The 7,758-nt window shown below is 43.3% G+C and overlaps 1 pseudogene; it reads left to right on the top strand.

The window, feature by feature from the left end:
• LOC102184052 lies at positions 1,041–6,029 on the top strand (annotated as a pseudogene).

Here is a 7,758-nt window from a genome sequence, read left to right as displayed (position 1 = left end):
CTTTCTCTGTGCTGGGACCAGAGTGAAGGAAATGAAGCACTCTAATTTGGCTCAAAAAAAGTTAGAATTAAGATTAATAATATTTAATACAAGGTTGTAAAACATAAATACAAATGCAAAAAAAAAAAAAAAAAAACAAACCAAAACCCTGCAAGACACCTTTCAAAACCTCTAAAATCTTCTTTAAATATTTGTCCTCTCTGCTCAAGAATGTGAAATGTGGAAAATGAAGTTTTAAATGTGGAAAAGGCCAGTGAGTAATAGAACAGAGAAAACAAAGAGCCAAACATCGAGACTATTCTTAGCTTAAAAAAATGCTGTGCACTGAAGTTTAATTTCAAGTTATGCAGCATGACTATGACCACAAGGAATCCACAATGGCCACGTTAAAAACAGCTGATGTGGAAAGAGTATTCTTTTGAACCAGAATATTGCAAAATTATGTTAGCTTTAAAAGCATAAACTGGCCAGAAATATAAACCAAAGAAGAGTCTTCATTTGTCCATATGTAGTGTGAAGCATATTGATGGATCTTTTTGTTCAACCATCTTCACAATTATGCAATTGAAAAGACCCTTATTATTCAATTACCTTTATATACATATAAAATAAATTCCTCAAGAGAACTTACATTTGGAGACTTTTTTAGATGTGTTATTGAATTCATTGATCATCTAATCCCCTCTGCAACCCTTTCCACAGTTTCTTAGAAATTAGAAATTTACTATCACTATTAGAGGTAGAAAGATAAATACAGATGATATACACACACAGAGCAGAGAACCATGACAAACATGACAAAACATAACACATAAAGCAAGAAAAGAGAAACTCCAGGAGCGTATTCCAAAAGAGTCAGATCAATGAGCTACTTGGCAAAGAGTTTAAAATAACTGATGAGGATATAGGGATACATTAAAAAAGAGAATATTATGAATAATTGAATACCAACAAGTTGGATAATCTAGAAGAAATGAATATAGCTCTGGAAATGTACTAAGACCAAAACAGGAAGAAACCGAAAATTTGAACATTCAACAATGGGTAAGATTTAAACACTATTTAAGTAGTAAATAGCATTTTAAAATCTCATAGCAAAGAAAAGATCAATTGGTTGGAAACGTCTACCTATCATTTAAATAAAAATTGACTCTAATTCTCCTGATATCTGAAGAAGATGGAACACGTCCAGCTCTATGAGAACAGCATTGCCCTCATACCAAAGCCATATAAAGACACTAAAGGAAGACTATGGTGCTGGAGAAGACTCTTGAGAGTCCCTTGGCCTGCAAGGAGATCTAACCAGTCCATTCTGAAGGAGATCAACCCTGGGATTTCTTTGGAAGGAATGATGCTAAAACTGAAGCTCCAGTCCTTTGGCCACCTCATGCGAAGAGTTGACTCATTGAAAAAGACTCTGATGCTGGGAGGGATTGGGGGCAAGAGGAGAAGGGGATGACCGAGGATGAGATGGCTGGATGGCATCACGGACTCGATGGATGTGAATCTGAGTGAACTCCGGGAGATGGTGATGGACAGGGAGGCCTGGCGTGCTGCGATTCATGGGGTCGCAAAGAGTCAGGCATGACTGAGCAACTGAACTGAACTGAACTGAAAGAAAGACTATACTAATATTCCTGATGAACCCTGATAAAAATTGCAGCAACGTACACATGCATTGAGTTCAACAGCACAATATATATATATCATATATATATATTGATATATCATGAAACTAAGTGGATATATCACAATATATATCATGAAACTAAGTGGATTTATTTCTGGGATAGTTGAATTGTTTAACATAGGAAAATCAGCCAATGTAATACACCATATTAATAAAATGAGGGACAAAAACCACATGATTTTTTTTTAATTGATGGAGGAAGAAAACCATTTGAAAAATTCCATACGTGTTCATGACAAAAACACTCAACAAACTAGGAACAGAAGGGAATTACCTCAACAGAATAAAGATCACTTATGAAAAGGCCACAGCTGACAGCACAAGAATACACAGAAGAACTGTACAAAAAAGGATCTCCTAACCCAGATAACCATGATGCTGTGATCTCTCACCTAGAGCCAGACATCCTGGAGTGTGAAGTAAAGAGGGCCTTAGGAAGTATTACTTCGAACAAAGCTAGGTGATGGGATTCCAGCTGAGCTATTTCAAATCCTAAAAGATGATGCTGTGAAAGTGCTGCACTCAATATGCCAGCAAATTTGGAAAACTCAGCAGTGGCCACAGGACTGGAAAATATCTGTTTTCATTCCAATCCCAAAGAAAGGTAATGCCAAAGAATGTCCAAACCACACAATTGCACTCATTTCACATGCTAGCAAGGTTACTCTCAAAATCCTCCAAGTTAGGCTGTGACAGTATGCGAACTGAGAATTTTCAGGTGTACAAGCTGGACTTAGAAAAGGCAGAGCAACCAGAGATCAAATTGCCAACATCCATTAGATCATAGAAAAAGCAAGAGAATTCCAGGAAAACATCTACTTCTGCTTCATTGACTAAGCTAATGACTTTGACTGTGTGGATCACAACAAACTGTGGAAAATTCTTCAAGAGATGGGAATACCAGACTGCTTTACCTGCCTCCTATGAAATCTGTATGCAGGTCAAGAAGCAGCAGTTAAAACCGGACATGGAGCAATGGACTGGTTGTAAATTGGGAGAGAAGTATGTCAAGGCTATATATTGTCACTCTGCTTATTTAATGTAAATGCAAAGTGTATCATGTGAAATGCCAAGCTGGATGAATCTTAAGCTGGAATCAAGATTGCCAGGAGAAATATCAGTAACCTCAGATATGCAGATGATATCACCCCAATGACAGAAAGTGAAGAAGAACTAAAGAGCCTCTTGAAGAAGATGAAAGAGGAGAGTGAAAAATCTCCCTTAAAACTCGACATTCAAAAGACTAAGTTCATGGCATCTGGTTCCATCACTTCATGGCAAATGGATGGGGAAACAATGGAAACAGTGACGGATTTTATTTTCTTGGGCTCCCAAATCTGCAAATAGTGGCTGCAGCTATGAAATTAAAAGATGCTTGCTCCTTGGAAGAAAAGCTATGATCAGCCTAGACAGTGTATTAAGAAACAGAGACATCATTTTGCCAACAGAGGTCCATATAGTCAAAGCTATGGTTTTTCCTGTAGTCATATACAGATGTGAGAGTTGGACCATAAAGAAGGCTGAACACTGAATTGATTCTTTTGAACTGTGGTGCTGGAGAAGATTTTTGAGAGTCCCTTGATTTGCAAGGAGGTCAAAACAGTCACACCTAAAAGAAATCAACCCTGAATACTCATTCCAAGGACTGATGCTGAAGCTCCAATGCTTTGCCCACCTGATGCAAAGAGCTGACTCATTGGAAAAGATCCTGAGGCTGGGAAAGATTGAAAAGAGGAGAAGGGGCCAACAGAGGATGAGATGGTTTGGTGGCATCATCGACTCAATGAACATCAGTTTGAGCAAACTCCGGTAGTTTGTGAAGGACAGGGAAGTTCTGCGTGCTGTAGTCCATTGGTTGGCAAAAAGTCAGAGATGACTAAGTGACTGAGCAACAAATGACAGCACAATCAATGGTATAAAACTGAGAACTTTTTCTCTGGGGTCTAGAACAAAACGAGGATGCCTGCTCTCACCGCTTCTCTTCAACCTAGTATTGGAAGTACCAGACAAGAACAGCAAATAAAGGCATGTAAGTTAAAAAAAGAATAACTTTTTTTTTTAACTTACAGGACAGGAAGCCCTTAAGTTACAAGAAAAGGACAGGATCTCCTTGTCTGACATGCCACACTCCCCCATGAGTACAACTCCTCTGTGCACATGGGCTCCGATGTGGAGCAGGATCCTGAGAAGAAGGCCACGTCCAGCCACTGCAGCACCAGTGAAGAGTCCATGGACTTCCTGGACAAGAGCACAGCTTCACCAGGCTCCACCAAGACAGGACAAGCGGGGAGTTTATCTGGCAGCCCCAAACCTTTGTCTCTTCAAGGATCAATGCCAGTCACCACAAAAATGGACAAGACATCCACCACGGGAAGCATCCTGAATCTTAACCAGGATCGAAGCAAGGCCGAGATGGACCTGAAGGAGCTGAGTGAGTCTGTCCAGCAGCAGTCTGCTCCTGTTCCTCTCATCTCTCCCAAGCGACAGATTCACAGCAGATTCCAGCTAAATCTCGACAAGACGATTGAGAGTTGCAAAGCACAATTAGGCATAAATGAAATCTTGGAAGATGTTTATAGGGCTGTCGAGCATACCGATTTGGAGGATTCTGAGAAGTCAGATAGTAGCGGTAGTGACTCTATCAGTGATGAGGAACAGAGGTCCAAGAACGAGCCAGAAGATGCCAAAGACAAAGAGGGGGCTTGGATGGACAAAGAGCCATCTGCTGTCAAGAAAAACCCAAAATTGCCGAACCCAGTGGAGACGAAAGAGTAGCTGAAAGTCAGCACGTCACCAGCCAGCGAGAAAGTGGACCCAAGGTCGGTCAAGAAGAAGATGAGCCCCCAGCCTAAGAAGGACTTTTCAGACAAAGCAAAACCCTCGCCTCATCCGACAAAGGATAAGCTGAAGGGAAAAGATGAGACGGATTCCCCAACAGTGCATTTGGGCCTGGACTCCGAATCAGAGAGTGAACTTGTCATAGATTTAGGAGAAGACCATTCTGGGCGGGAGGGTCGAAAAAATAAGAAGGAACCCAAAGAACCATCTCCCAAGCAGGAGGTCATAGGTAAAGCTCCACCATTCATGACAGCGGGAAGCCAGTCTCCCCCCGAAACGCCAGTCCTCACCCGCTCATCCTCCCAAACTCCCACGGCTGGGGTCACGGCTAGCACCACGACCACGCTCACGGCCCTGGCCGCCACCACTGCCACCACCACCATGGGAAGCCCGGTGAAAAAGCAGAGGCTGCTTTTACTGAAACAGACTGCCCTGGCCGTGCAGCGGGTCATGTGGAACTCATCAAGTAAGTTTCAAACGTCCTCCAAAAAGTGGCACATGCAGAAGATGCAGCGCCAGCAGCAGCAGCAGCAGCAGCAGCAAAGCCAGCAGCAGCCTCAGTCTTCCCAGGGGATGAGATATCAGACCAGAAAGGCTGTGAAAGCTCTCCAGCAGAAAGAGATCACACAGAGCCCATCCACCTCCACCATCATCCTGGTGATCAGCACCCAGTCGTCGCCCCTGGTCACCAGCTCAGGGACCACTAGCATGCTCGCATCTTCGGTCAGCGCAGACCTGTCCATCGCCACTGCTTCAGCTGATGTCACTGCAGACATCGCCAAGTACAGTAGCAAAATGATGGATGCAATAAAAGGCACAATGACGGAAATACATAACGATCTTTCTAAGAACACTACTGGAAGCACAATAGTGAGATCTGCAGGCTGAGGATTGAGATAGAGAAACTCCAGTGGCTGCACCAGCAGGTGCTCTCAGAAATGAAACACAACTTGGAGCTGACCATGGCAGAGATGTGGCAGAGCCTAGAGCAGGAGTGGGACCCTCTCTTTGCTGAGGTGAAGAAGCAACTGGAGCTGGAGAAGCAGCAGGCGGTGGACGAGACCAAGATGAAGCAGTGGTGCGCCAACTGCAAGGAGGAGGCCATCTTCTACTGCTGCTGGAACGCCAGCTCCTGTGATTACCTCTGCCAGCAGGCCCATTGGCCTGAGCACATGAAGTCTTGCACCCAGTCAGCTGCTGCTCCTCAGCAAGAAGCAGACCCTGAAGTGAACACAGAAACACTAAGTCATCCCAGGGCTCCTCCTCCAGTACTCAGGCAGCCCCGACAGAAAGCAGCGCCTCAAAAGAGAAGGAGACGCCAGCTGAGAAAAGCAAGGATGGTGGCTCGACCCTCGACTTCTCTGGCTCCAGGGAGACGCCCTCCTCCATTCTCTTAGGCTCCAACCAAGGCTCTGTGAGCAACAGGTGCGACAAGCAACCTACCTCTGCCCCAACCTCCACAGATCACCAGCCACACCCCAACTACCCAGCCCAGAAGTAACCAGAGCTCAGGACCACACATGTGCCTCTATCACCAGGCGATGGTAAGAGTGGTCACCCTTCTAGGCGATGATCTGGTCCTTTGCTCCCTCACTCCGATTCTGTCTCTAAGCTTGACAGCCGACTTCTTTCGATCAAATATTATCATCCCACCTCAAGAAGTTAAAAACAGCTTTGTCCCAATCTGTCTGAACTTGGTAAATGATCTAGGATATGATAGGATCTCAGTGACGTGCTGGTGGGTCTCTCAGAGTCGGCCATCCCACTGAGCCTGCAGGCTGGACTGTCTTCCAGCTGGACAGACACATCCTTTGGCTCATCCTTCAGTGTCCTCACATCTGACTCATCCACGATGTAGCTCCTTACAATGCACACGTCCTTGAAGCTCCCTTTAGGTCTCACTCTTGTTCTTGCATCCTTCAGTTGACACTTAAGCTCGTCCTTACTGGGAGCCAGTTGGTCTTAACCATTAAGCCCAGGTGGTCCTCACTCCTTTTCCTTTGGCTGGTTTAGGTGTAATTCTGTTTTTTTTTCAAGTTGTCTGTACAATGGTTAAAGAAACCCCATGAACAGAAGTGAGTAGATTGAAAAAAAAAAAAAAAAGAATAAAGAAGTTAGTGTATCTCTCTTTGGAGAGAACATAATTTCAAATGGAGAAAAACATCAGGATTCCACACACACACAAAATTATTGGACTAATAAATGAATTTGGTGAGGTTTCAGAATAAAAAGTCAATACACAGAAAGCAGTTGCATTTTTATACACTAATTAATCATCTGGAAAGGAAGTGAAATTTGTTCATTAGCAATAGCATCAAAAAGAATAAAATACTTAGGACTACTTAATTATAAGGAGGTTACAGATTGCATACTGAAAACTACAAAATATTGCTGAAAGAAATTAAGGAAGAAGTAAATAAATGAAGAGGCATCCCATGTTCATGGATTGAAAGACTTAAGATTAATAGTCTTAGTTTGTGCATAATGAATCTGCCGTATGACCCAGAAATCCTACTCCTGGGTATGTATTTATAAAAATGAAAATATTACTATGAAAAGATACATACCCCCAATGTTTTATAGCAGCATTAATGACAATTAGCAGGATGTGGAAGCAACCTGTGTCCATCAACAGATGAATGGATTAAGAAGATGTGGGGTATATATACAATGGAATACTTGTTGTTGTTCAGTCACCCAGGCGTGTCCAACTCTTTGCGACCCTGTGGACTGCAGCACACCTGACCTCCCTGTCCCTCACCATCTCCCAAGTTTTGCCCAAGTTCATGTTCATTGCACCGGTGATGCTGTTCAGACATCTCATCCTCTGACGCCTTCTTCTCCTTCTGCCCTCAATCTTTCCCAGCATCAGGGCTTTTCCAAAGAGTCATCTGTTTGCATCAGATGACCAAAATACTGGAGCTTCAGCATCAGTTCTTCCAGTGAATATTCAGGGTTGATCTCCCTTAAGATTGATTGGTTTGATCTCCTTGCTGTCCAGTGGACTTTCAGGAGTCTTCTCCAGCACCACAGTTTGAAGGCATCGATTCTTTGGGGCTCTGCTTTCTTCACAGTCTAGCTTTCACAACTGTATGTGACCACTGGGAAGATCATAGCCTCGACTATCGAGAATTTGTTATCAGAGTAATGTTTCTGCTTTTTAACACAGTGTTTAGGTTTGTCATTGCTTTCCTGCCAAGAAGCAATTGTCTTCTGATTTCATGGTGGCA

This window comes from Capra hircus, chromosome 5 (genome assembly GCF_001704415.2).
Source record: "Capra hircus breed San Clemente chromosome 5, ASM170441v1, whole genome shotgun sequence".
In the NCBI taxonomy this organism is placed as follows: Eukaryota; Metazoa; Chordata; class Mammalia; order Artiodactyla; family Bovidae; genus Capra; species Capra hircus.
Note: the sequence above shows the minus strand (reverse complement) of the source record. Positions and strands in the feature narration are given on the sequence as shown.